This window comes from Salvelinus namaycush, unplaced genomic scaffold (assembly GCF_016432855.1).
Source record: "Salvelinus namaycush isolate Seneca unplaced genomic scaffold, SaNama_1.0 Scaffold167, whole genome shotgun sequence".
In the NCBI taxonomy this organism is placed as follows: Eukaryota; Metazoa; Chordata; class Actinopteri; order Salmoniformes; family Salmonidae; genus Salvelinus; species Salvelinus namaycush.
The window spans coordinates 264,692-277,839 of record NW_024058419.1 but is presented as its reverse complement, the minus strand read 5'-3'; the positions used below and the strand labels follow the sequence as shown (position 1 = coordinate 277,839).

The following is a 13,148-nucleotide window of genomic DNA, read 5'->3' as shown; positions in this document are numbered from 1 at the left end:
ACGGAAATGTGAAGGTGGTGTCATAATAACCTTTGACCCTAGTCCCCCATTTGACCCACAACAGATTCTACTGTACCTTTAGCCAACTCTCATGACTCCCCGGCCATAGACTTTGTAGTTTGATATTACAGAATGAATAGCACATAATTTTATTTATTTAACAATATTTAATCCACAGTAATTAATATAAATGGGGATTTAAAAATAATTATAAACTGGGTGGATCGAGACCTGAATGCTGATTGGCTGAAAGCCATGGTATATCAGACTGTATACCATGGGTATGACAAAACGTGTATTTTTTACTGCTCTAATTATGTTGGTAACCAGTTATAATAAATAGTAATAAGGCACCTCGGGGATTCGTGATATATGGCCAATATACCACATGGCTACGGGCTGTGTCCTAGCACTTCGGGTTGCGTCGTGCGTAAGAACAGCCCCTAGCCGTGGTATATTGACCATATACCACAACCCCTTGGGCCTTATTGCTTAAATAACATGCCTACCTTGAACTCTTTATTCTCCATGTCCTTGCAAAATCAGTACATTTCCTTGCCAAAATGAACGCTCCTCCAGCACTAGCGAGAATCACTGAACTGCTCCCGCGGTTTCTCATCAGTTTCAACGTGTATCAGTGATGACGTAACAATGCTGTACAGATTTGACGCACTTCCAATCTCGTGCTGATGCAACGCTCTGTGCGGTTGTAAATTCACGCATGGAAATCCTGCGAGTTGTAAACAAATGTAGGCTACTATTGCCTTTAAAAATGTAATGTTGTGGACGCAATGCAAAATAAAATAGAATACATAACCCACACCGATAACCCAGAGTTCATCATTAAATAACATTTATTACTCATAAAATATACAGCAAACTTCAGATACTGAAAGAATTCATGGGAGTTTCGAATTCAGTCACTATTTCATATGTACGTGCTAGTTTCATCCGTTTAAAAGAATGAAAATGACACGAACAAACCTGTGAACCTCTTGTTGCTGATTTGGTGAACATAGCAAATGTATTGCACATATTTCCAGTTAAAATGATTTTCAAAAAGAGACAAAAACTGGGATTTGAACATGCAATCACATACAAGGATTGAGTGGTTTCATTTTTTGAAGAAGTTAAAGCAAGCAAAACCTGTTAAAAAACATTGATTATAAGACCAAAGACAAATAATATAGATATTTATTTTCCAACAGAAGAAAATCTAATTGCTGCTGTCCTACCATTGGTTTACACAGTGTTTCTCCTCTCCAAGGGAGACATGTTTTCCACCTCACATGCCTCGGGATAGTATCAGTGCTTTTCACAAACGTTGTAGTACTTAGTGTGCATCATTGTTTTCGCTCATACAGGTGCCCCTACTCTCCTAACCACCCCTCAGTAACTAACGAAGGCATAAAATTATGACATAAATATCACAAGAAAGAATACATGAATTAATCATTTACTTTCAAAAATACTTTCTAGAGGCCAAAGGACAGGTAGGTTTAATAACACAAATGTAATATGTCCCATCAAAAAGTCCTGTTGCTCACATACCGGTATGCAAAACCAGCATCCTAAATGGCACCCTATTTCCTTTAGAGTGCACTGCTTTTGACCAGAACCCTATGGGCCCTGTTCAACAGTAGTGTACTATTCAGTATAGGGAATAGGGTTCCATTTGGGATGCATTAAATCTTTACAATTACTCATGAGAGCAAATACTACGATGTTTTGATTCCCACAGACCTTAAGACATGAATGATTTTATTAAAATGTTTGTTCATAAAAAATGTATGATTTCCCCTCCTCCCACATGGATTACAGACAAGAGGCTAGGTGCGTTCTGACTGTCTTAGTGTGCGGATAAACATGACAATCACTCTCATGAAACTTAAATGAAACTCCTTATGTCTTTTCTCAGCCCAAACACTCAGCCCAATATCTACAGTCAAAACAGGTTTTGAAAATGCTTCTTCCACATCTTTTGGTCCCTGTCTGTTTTGCTCTCAGTGAAGTGCTACTATCCCCTTGGACTACAGGTTATTGCCATCATAAGGTGTCTGTCTGTTGGCCGGACACTTTCTACCGTTTAGGACCTTTGTGGGTAAAGGTAAAGATGGGGTATAGAAGCAGCAGTTCCTCTGAAGTCCAGTATCTGCTGGAAGGACACCTGGTGGTACGAGAGGATGAGTGTGGGCCAGCCAGCCTGTTGTTCCTCCCCCTCTACCTCCCCCCTTTTCTCTCTCTCTCAGTCTGAGGGACTTTTAAGGCTCCTGTGCGGACTGTCTCGGTTCGTGCCCTCCCGAAGCTGGCTGTGGTGATTTAAGACACGCTATATTTATGTGTGTATTTGTTTGTGGCCTCGGGCTCACTTCGCTGTCCCTCTGTCCAGTACGTACCGTTGTAGCAGGCCCAGTGTAGTGGCGTGTAGCCCTGGTTGTCTGTGATGACGGGGAGGGTCCACACTGACTGGGCGGTGTGTAGGAGCCACCCCAGCACCACGATGTGTCCGGACGTCGCCACCAGGTGGACAGGGCTCCGCCCCTTACCTTTCCGAACCAGGAAGCTGGCGCTGTGCTGCACTCCTCGTGACCCGTCACCGCCTAGGAGGAAGGGAGGGGAGACAAGAATGGATTTGAATAATTCATAATCTATTAAATAATAAGGAATCATAATAGGTATATTTGGGCATAATTTATATTCCATGCTAGATCCCACACCAAAGCCATCCCTAGTAGTTCAATGGCCCCATCCCTAGATCAGAACAAGCCTCCCCCTCTCTTTCTGTGTGTGAGCGCGTACAGCCAGCTCTCCTCACTACCCTTCTGTGTAGAGCTGTTCTGTGCCATTTGTCTCTGGCTCCCTTGTTGAGCAATGAGTACACACAGTCTGTGTGTCCGCTCAGCACCGACAGCATCAGAGGGGTTCTGATACACAAGACAACAGGTCATATTACAAACTGGTAATAACCAGGCTGAGTCCCAAATGGCAACCTATTCCCTATATCGTACACTACTGTTGACCTGAGCCCATAGGGCTTTGGTTTAAAGTAGTGCATCAAGTAGGGTATAGGTTGCCATTTGGGATGAAGCCCTAGTGTCAAAATCTCTTTATTTCAGGAATTGTATCCGAAACCCAAATGAGTTACTGTCTATTCCCGTCTTGAACATCCACTGCACTCTGGAGGTCAACATTTCCAATCAGCAAACGCAAACACTCCGAATAACCGTTGTTAGCTAGAGGAAGATAAACAGAGAGGATATAAGAATGTCAGATGATTGACCGTTGGTAGCTGGAGGAGGATAAACAGAGGATATAAGAATGTCCGATGATTGACCGTTGGTAGCTAGAGGAGGATAAACAGAGAGGATATAAGAATGTCAGATGATTGACCGTTGGTAGCTAGAGGAAGATAAACAGAGAGGATATAAGAATGTCAGATGATTGACCGTTGGTAGCTAGAGGAGGATAAACAGAGAGGATATAAGAATGTCAGATGATTGACCTTCAGTAGCTAGAGGTGGAAAAACGGAGAAGATATAAGAATGTGAGATGATTGACCATTGGTAGCTGGAGGAGGATAAACAGAGAGGATATAAGAATGTCAGATGATTGGCCGTTGGTAGCTAGAGGAAGATAAATAGAGAGGATATAAGAATGTGAGATGATTGACCTTCAGTAGCTAGAGGTGGAAAAACGGAGAAGATATAAGAATGTGAGATGATTGACCATTGGTAGCTGGAGGAGGATAAACAGAGAGGATATAAGAATGTCAGATGATTGGCCGTTGGTAGCTAGAGGAGGATAAACAGAGAGGATATAAGAATGTCAGATGATTGACCGTTGGTAGCTGGAGGAGGATAAACAGAGAGGATATAAGAATATCAGATGATTGACCGTTGGTAGCTAGAGGAAGATAAACAGAGAGGATATAAGAATGTCAGATGATTGACCATTGGTAGCTGGAGGAGGATAAACAGAGAGGATATAAGAATATCAGATGATTGACCGTTGGTAGCTAGAGGAAGATAAACAGAGAGGATATAAGAATGTCAGATGATTGACCGTTGGTAGCTGGAGGAGGATAAACAGAGAGGATATAAGAATGTGAGATGATTGACCGTTGGTAGCTAGAGGAGGATAAACAGAGAGGACATAAGAATGTCAGATGATTGACCATTGGTAGCTAAAGGAGCATAAACAGAGAGGATATAAGAATGTGAGATGATTGACCGTTGGTAGCTGGAGGAGGATAAACAGAGAGGATATGAGCAGATTGCTGGATGACTATAACCTTCACATGAACAGACAGATTTGTAGAACAATGGTGTTGGTAGATGACATCCTCAAGATGTTAACACAGCAGATAATAAAGAATTTTGGGGCTGAGGCCATCGAAGCCTGTCACCTGCTAGCTGTGTACCTGGCTCTGGATAGAAGTCTTCCCTGTGCATTGATGTAGGATCAGCTTACCCTCCCTAGATCCTCAATCATTAGTGGAAAACATGACAAAAAATGACCTTAGATCAGTGTCTAGTGGGCATGTTCACACTATACCATGTAACATCCCTAGAGTAGACATTGTCGTCCTAGCAACATTACCAAACAAATGGCCATCTTGGTCAGGAAAACTTTTTAATGACAGAAGCTCTGTGTGATATCCTATGTGTACCTGCAGCGTGGATGGGGGTCCTCTTTAGGGTGAAGTATTTAACCAGGATGGAGGCTCCCTGGTTGATGAGGACGTCAACACACTCCACATGGCATTTTAAGGCAGACAGGTCCAGAGGGTGCGCCCCTGGCTGTCCCTCACGTCTAGATCCAGCAGAGACTGAACCAGGACCTCCATAGCATGGTGGTGGCCGTGGTACGCCTGAATAGAAACACAAACACAGTCTCAAGCAAAGTCCAGTGGTACGCCTGAATAGATATACACTCTTAATATAATCAATGTCCTATAGTAGACCAGTGGTACGCCCGAACAGAAATACTAGTAGACCAGAGTCTTTCAATCGGGAGCCCATTTTTGCTCCCGCCCAGCATCAACATCTGAGGTCCCTGCCAAGCGTGGGATTGAGAAACAAACACTCTACTTCTCCTCTGAGGTTGATTAACTCAAATGGCAAAATAAGGAAATCATCCTCATCATCACTGTGTAGAATATGCATGTATTTTACACTAATCAGGAATAGATAGGAATTTGGTGTGTGAGTCTGTCTGGACAGTCAACTTCCTGTGGAAAATCAACACCATGCCTGCATCCCAGATAGCACCCTATTCCCTATGTAGTTAACTACTTTTGATCAGGGCCTATAAGGATCTGGTCAAAAGTAGTGTACTAAAGAGGGAATAGGGTACCATTTGTCATATGGAGACCACTTCAGGAGCAGGTAGGCTTTACTCACAGCGAGGTGTAGAGGGCTGATGGGAGCTCTGACATCAAAGTCGTTTAGCATGTCTGTCCCTGAGGTTTCAATTAGTTGAGGAAAGACAAGGACTGCCAGTTCAGACTTGTAACATATTTACTTGGAAGGTTAGTCTAGTAGCATGTGAAACATGGTAAATCTCAGTGACCAGCCCCTGCAGACATACTGGGGTGTTGCATCCATACCTTAAACAAGCAAGTGTGAGAAAGTTACCAACTGGCACTTACATCTAAAGGTGTTTCACTTGCAATCTGGAAAAAGAACATCAAGAGTGACAATGCGTCCACGACAAACATGCAGCCACACCTTAAAACCTACTGTTGGGTTCTGAGAATATGAAATATACTAATTCATGTCACTGAGGGAGAGCGCTTAATGTATAACGTTTACATTATGTCAGGATATGTTATTGTTAGCCATCTGGGATTCTCTGGGATTTTTTGTTTATTTCACCTTTATTTAACCAGGTAAGCTAGTTGAGAACAAGTTCTCATTTACAACTGCGACCTGGCCAAGATAAAGCAAAGCAGTGCGACACAAACAACAACACAGAGTTACACATGGAATAAACAAGCGTACAGTCAATAACACAATAGAAAAAAAGAAAGTCTATACAGTGTGTGCAAATGGCGTGAGGAGGTAAGGCAATAAATAGACCATAGTTTCAAAGTAATTAAAATTTAGCAGACTAACACTGGAGTGATAGATGAGCAGATGATGAGCAAGTACTGATACTGGTGTGCAAAAGAGCAGAAAAGTAAATAAAAACAATATGGGGATGAGGTGGGTAGATTGGGGTGGGCTATTTACAGATGAACTATGTATAGCTGCAGTGATCGGTTAGCTGCTCAGATAGCTGATATTTAAAGTTAGTGAGTGAAATGTAAGTCTCCAGCTTCAGCGATTTTTGCAATTCGTTCCAGTCACTGGCAGCAGAGAACTGGAAGGAAAGGCGGCCAAAAGAGGTGTTGGCTTTGGGGATAACCAGTGAGATATACCTGCTGGAGCGCGTGCTACGGGTGGGTGTTGTTATCGTGACCAGTGAGCTGAGATAAGGCGGAGCTTTACCTAGCATAGACTTATAGATGACCTGGAGCCAGTGGGTCTGGCGACGAATATGTAGCGAGGGCCAGCCGACAAGAGCATACAGGTCGTACTGGTGGGTGGTATAAGGGGCTTTGGTAACAAAACGGATGGCACTGTGATAAACTGTATCTAGTTTGTTGAGTAGAGTATTGGAAGCTATTTTGTAGATGACATCGCCAAAGTCGAGGATTGGTAGGATAGTCAGTTTTACTAGGGTAAGTTTGGCGGCGTGAGTGAAGGAGGCTTTGTTGCGAAATAGAAAGCCGATTCTAGATTTGATTTTGGATTGGAGATGTTTGATATGAGTCTGGAAGGAGAGTTTACAGTCTAGCCAAACACCTAGGTATTTGTAGTTGTCCACGTATTCTAGGTCAGAACCGTCCAGAGTAGTGATGCTAGTCGGGCGGGCGGGTGCGGGCAGCGAACGGTTGAAAAGCATGCATTTGGTTTTACTAGCGTTTAAGAGCAGTTGGAGGCCACGGAAGGAGCGTTGTATGGCATTGAAGCTCGTTTGGAGGTTAGTTAACACAGTGTCCAAAGAAGGGCCAGATGTATACAGAATGCTGTCGTCTGCGTAGAGGTGGATCAGGGAATCACACGCAGTAAGAGTGACATCGTTGATATATACAGAGAAAAGTGTCGGCCCGAGAATTGAACCCTGTGGTACTCCCATAGAGACTGCCAGAGGTCCGGACAACAGGCCTTCCAATTCGACACACTGAACTCTGTCTGCGAAGTAGTTGGTGAACCAGGCGAGACAGTCATTTGAGAAACCAAGGCTGTTGAGTCTGCCGATAAGAATACGGTGATTGACAGAGTCGAAAGCCTTGGCCAGGTCGATGAAGACGGCTGCACAGTACTGTCTTTTATCGATGGCGGTTATGATATCGTTTAGTACCTTGAGCGTGGCTGAGGTGCACCCGTGACCGGGGTGCACCCGTGACCGGCTCGGAAACCGTATTGCACAGTGAAGGTACGGTGGAATTCGAGATGGTCAGTGATCTGTTTATTAACTTGGCTTTCGAAGACCTTAGATAGGCAGGGCAGGATGGATATAGGTCTGTAACAGTTTGGGTCCAGGGTGTCTCCCCCTTTGAAGAGGGGGATGACCGCGGCAGCTTTCCAATCCTTGGGGATCTCAGACGATATGAAAGAGAGGTTGAACAGGCTGGTAATAGGGGTTGCGACAATGGCGGCAGATAGTTTCAGAAATTAAGGGTCTAGATTGTCAAGCCCAGCTGATTTGTATGGGTCCAGGTTTTGCAGCTCTTTCAGAACATTTGCTATCTGGATTTGGTTGGCATAAATGAGTAAAGCTGTGCCACAGAAATGTTTGAATTACAGCAGATACCTGCCGGTAGCTCAAAAGTTGGAGCCAATTTTGTTGCTGTATTAACTGCATTTAAAGGTTGCGTGTACGTGCTTTTTGAATTCATGGCGACTAAGTACGGTTTGCTACGACGCACACCCTGAGCGTTCATCATGCGGCTAGAGAAGGCCTGTATGAACAGACTTCCTCAAGCTTCTCATAGAAATTTACCGGTTTCTTCCAATGGTTTATCCCATGTAAATCGGAGTGGGTGGGAAATCCTGGTCAAACTGTTCCTGCCCTCAAACCCTAGGTTAGCGGCGCTACAAGCAACTCTGGGAGAGCCTGGACCTGATAGCAACCTGCCAGCTAAGACAGGTGAGCATTGACTTATTTAAACCTGAAAGTTTGGATTGGCACTGGGATATGAAGACACAACGCCAAAACGATGTGCTAATGATACGAGAGCTGGTTTTACATGTAAGCATTCACTAATAGGAAACCAAGTCAGTTACGAGAGAAGACACCCAGCAGAGTAATTTAAATGCAAGTTGACAACCGTGATATTAGTTAGCACTGACACCATTAACCCCGATTCCAGCAGCCTCATACAGTGGGGCAAAAAAGTATTTAGTCAGCCACCAATTGTGCAAGTTCTCCCACTTAAAGATAAGGCCTGTAATTTATCATAGGTATACTTCAACTATGACAGACAAGAGAAAAAAAATACAGAAAATCACATTGTAGGATTTTTTATGAATTTATTTGCAAATTATGGTGGAAAATAAGTATTTGGTCACCTAAAACAAGCAAGATTTCTGGCTCTCACAGACCTGTAACTTCTTCTTTAAGAGGCTCCTCTGTCCTCCACTCGTTACCTGTATTAATGGCACCTGTTTGAACTTGTTATCAGTATAGAAGACACCTGTCCACAACCACAGTCACACTCCAAACTCCACTATGGCCAAGACCGAAGAGCTGTCAAAGGACACCAGAAACAAAATTGTAGACCTGCACCAGGCTGGGAAGACCAAATTTGCAATAGGTAAGCAGCTTGGTTTGAAGAAATCAACTGTGGGAGCAATTATTAGGAAATGGAAGACATACAAGACCACTGATAATCTCCCTCGATCTGGGGCTCCACGCAAGATCTCACCCCGTGGGGTCAAAATGATCACAAGAACAGTGAGCAAAAATCCCAGAACCACACGGGGGGGGGACCTAGTGAATGACCTGCAGAGAGCTGGGACCAAAGTAACAAAGCCTACCATCAGTAACACACTACGCCGCCAGGGACTCAAAATCCTGCAGTGCCAGACGTCTGTCATAGTTGAAGTGTACCTATGATGAAAATTACAGGCCTCTCATCTTTTTAAGTGGGAGAACTTGCACAATTGGTGGCTGACTAAATACTTTTTTGCACCACTGTATGTACCAACCCCAAACACTCAGTTCCACAACCATCAAGTTTAAATGAACTAGAACCCATTCCACATCATGTGATGCTACTAGCATAATTTGACCAAATGTAGCTTAAGTCAAAGTAGACATATTGCTGATGCCAAAGCATGGTTATAATGCAAAATAAATGTTGACATTACCCCAGTCAGGTCATAGACCTCAACTCCAAGTAGGAACCGTCAAAACAATACTGAGGACACAAGTATTACAGTTAGCGTTTAATTGAGCCAAAACAAGAAAATGCAGTTACACACACAACCTGGACTAGAGTACCCATGAACTCTTGCATGGACCCCGAGCACCATGTCCCACGTCAGATATTCATGTTTGTGGTCAACTGAGATGCAGAAGTCAACAGTTCCTCAATGGCATGGTCACACTGGCCGGTCGCAGCTGCCGAGGTAGCGTCGTCAGACGGGCCAGTGGCAGCTTCAGAGGTAGCGTCGTCAGACGGGCCAGTGGCAGCTTCAGAGGTAGCGTCGTCAGACGGGCCAGTGGCAGCTTCAGAGGTAGCGTCGTCAGACGGGCCAGTGGCAGCTTCAGAGGTAGCGTCGTCAGACGGGCCAGTGGCAGCTTCAGAGGTAGCGTCGTCAGACGGGCCAGTGGCAGCTTCAGAGGTAGCGTCGTCAGACGGGCCAGTGGCAGCTTCAGAGGTAGCGTCGTCAGACGGGCCAGTGGCAGCTTCAGAGGTAGCGTCGTCAGACGGGCCAGTGGCAGCTTCAGAGGTAGCGTCGTCAGACGGGCCAGTGGCAGCTTCAGAGGTAGCGTCGTCAGACGGGCCAGTGGCAGCTTCAGAGGTAGCGTCGTCAGACGGGCCAGTGGCAGCTTCAGAGGTAGCGTCGTCAGACGGGCCAGTGGCAGCTTCAGAGGTAGCGTCGTCAGACGGGCCAGTGGCAGCTTCAGAGGTAGCGTCGTCAGACGGGCCAGTGGCAGCTTCAGAGGTAGCGTCGTCAGACGGGCCAGTGGCAGCTTCAGAGGTAGCGTCGTCAGACGGGCCAGTGGCAGCTTCAGAGGTAGCGTCGTCAGACGGGCCAGTGGCAGCTTCAGAGGTAGCGTCGTCAGACGGGCCAGTGGCAGCTTCAGAGGTAGCGTCGTCAGACGGGCCAGTGGCAGCTTCAGAGGTAGCGTCGTCAGACGGGCCAGTGGCAGCTTCAGAGGTAGCGTCGTCAGACGGGCCAGTGGCAGCTTCAGAGGTAGCGTCGTCAGACGGGCCAGTGGCAGCTTCAGAGGTAGCGTCGTCAGACGGGCCAGTGGCAGCTTCAGAGGTAGCGTCGTCAGACGGGCCAGTGGCAGCTTCAGAGGTAGCGTCGTCAGACGGGCCAGTGGCAGCTTCAGAGGTAGCGTCGTCAGACGGGCCAGTGGCAGCTTCAGAGGTAGCGTCGTCAGACGGGCCAGTGGCAGCTTCAGAGGTAGCGTCGTCAGACGGGCCAGTGGCAGCTTCAGAGGTAGCGTCGTCAGACGGGCCAGTGGCAGCTTCAGAGGTAGCGTCGTCAGACGGGCCAGTGGCAGCTTCAGAGGTAGCGTCGTCAGACGGGCCAGTGGCAGCTTCAGAGGTAGCGTCGTCAGACGGGCCAGTGGCAGCTTCAGAGGTAGCGTCGTCAGACGGGCCAGTGGCAGCTTCAGAGGTAGCGTCGTCAGACGGGCCAGTGGCAGCTTCAGAGGTAGCGTCGTCAGACGGGCCAGTGGCAGCTTCAGAGGTAGCGTCGTCAGACGGGCCAGTGGCAGCTTCAGAGGTAGCGTCGTCAGACGGGCCAGTGGCAGCTTCAGAGGTAGCGTCGTCAGACGGGCCAGTGGCAGCTTCAGAGGTAGCGTCGTCAGACGGGCCAGTGGCAGCTTCAGAGGTAGCGTCGTCAGACGGGCCAGTGGCAGCTTCAGAGGTAGCGTCGTCAGACGGGCCAGTGGCAGCTTCAGAGGTAGCGTCGTCAGACGGGCCAGTGGCAGCTTCAGAGGTAGCGTCGTCAGACGGGCCAGTGGCAGCTTCAGAGGTAGCGTCGTCAGACGGGCCAGTGGCAGCTTCAGAGGTAGCGTCGTCAGACGGGCCAGTGGCAGCTTCAGAGGTAGCGTCGTCAGACGGGCCAGTGGCAGCTTCAGAGGTAGCGTCGTCAGACGGGCCAGTGGCAGCTTCAGAGGTAGCGTCGTCAGACGGGCCAGTGGCAGCTTCAGAGGTAGCGTCGTCAGACGGGCCAGTGGCAGCTTCAGAGGTAGCGTCGTCAGACGGGCCAGTGGCAGCTTCAGAGGTAGCGTCGTCAGACGGGCCAGTGGCAGCTTCAGAGGTAGCGTCGTCAGACGGGCCAGTGGCAGCTTCAGAGGTAGCGTCGTCAGACGGGCCAGTGGCAGCTTCAGAGGTAGCGTCGTCAGACGGGCCAGTGGCAGCTTCAGAGGTAGCGTCGTCAGACGGGCCAGTGGCAGCTTCAGAGGTAGCGTCGTCAGACGGGCCAGTGGCAGCTTCAGAGGTAGCGTCGTCAGACGGGCCAGTGGCAGCTTCAGAGGTAGCGTCGTCAGACGGGCCAGTGGCAGCTTCAGAGGTAGCGTCGTCAGACGGGCCAGTGGCAGCTTCAGAGGTAGCGTCGTCAGACGGGCCAGTGGCAGCTTCAGAGGTAGCGTCGTCAGACGGGCCAGTGGCAGCTTCAGAGGTAGCGTCGTCAGACGGGCCAGTGGCAGCTTCAGAGGTAGCGTCGTCAGACGGGCCAGTGGCAGCTTCAGAGGTAGCGTCGTCAGACGGGCCAGTGGCAGCTTCAGAGGTAGCGTCGTCAGACGGGCCAGTGGCAGCTTCAGAGGTAGCGTCGTCAGACGGGCCAGTGGCAGCTTCAGAGGTAGCGTCGTCAGACGGGCCAGTGGCAGCTTCAGAGGTAGCGTCGTCAGACGGGCCAGTGGCAGCTTCAGAGGTAGCGTCGTCAGACGGGCCAGTGGCAGCTTCAGAGGTAGCGTCGTCAGACGGGCCAGTGGCAGCTTCAGAGGTAGCGTCGTCAGACGGGCCAGTGGCAGCTTCAGAGGTAGCGTCGTCAGACGGGCCAGTGGCAGCTTCAGAGGTAGCGTCGTCAGACGGGCCAGTGGCAGCTTCAGAGGTAGCGTCGTCAGACGGGCCAGTGGCAGCTTCAGAGGTAGCGTCGTCAGACGGGCCAGTGGCAGCTTCAGAGGTAGCGTCGTCAGACGGGCCAGTGGCAGCTTCAGAGGTAGCGTCGTCAGACGGGCCAGTGGCAGCTTCAGAGGTAGCGTCGTCAGACGGGCCAGTGGCAGCTTCAGAGGTAGCGTCGTCAGACGGGCCAGTGGCAGCTTCAGAGGTAGCGTCGTCAGACGGGCCAGTGGCAGCTTCAGAGGTAGCGTCGTCAGACGGGCCAGTGGCAGCTTCAGAGGTAGCGTCGTCAGACGGGCCAGTGGCAGCTTCAGAGGTAGCGTCGTCAGACGGGCCAGTGGCAGCTTCAGAGGTAGCGTCGTCAGACGGGCCAGTGGCAGCTTCAGAGGTAGCGTCGTCAGACGGGCCAGTGGCAGCTTCAGAGGTAGCGTCGTCAGACGGGCCAGTGGCAGCTTCAGAGGTAGCGTCGTCAGACGGGCCAGTGGCAGCTTCAGAGGTAGCGTCGTCAGACGGGCCAGTGGCAGCTTCAGAGGTAGCGTCGTCAGACGGGCCAGTGGCAGCTTCAGAGGTAGCGTCGTCAGACGGGCCAGTGGCAGCTTCAGAGGTAGCGTCGTCAGACGGGCCAGTGGCAGCTTCAGAGGTAGCGTCGTCAGACGGGCCAGTGGCAGCTTCAGAGGTAGCGTCGTCAGACGGGCCAGTGGCAGCTTCAGAGGTAGCGTCGTCAGACGGGCCAGTGGCAGCTTCAGAGGTAGCGTCGTCAGACGGGCCAGTGGCAGCTTCAGAGGTAGCGTCGTCA

General features: G+C 49.0%; 1 pseudogene; it reads left to right on the top strand.

Moving 5' to 3' along the window:
• LOC120037284 overlaps positions 1–13,148 on the top strand; it is a 56,911-nt pseudogene that overhangs the window by 35,092 nt on the left and 8,671 nt on the right.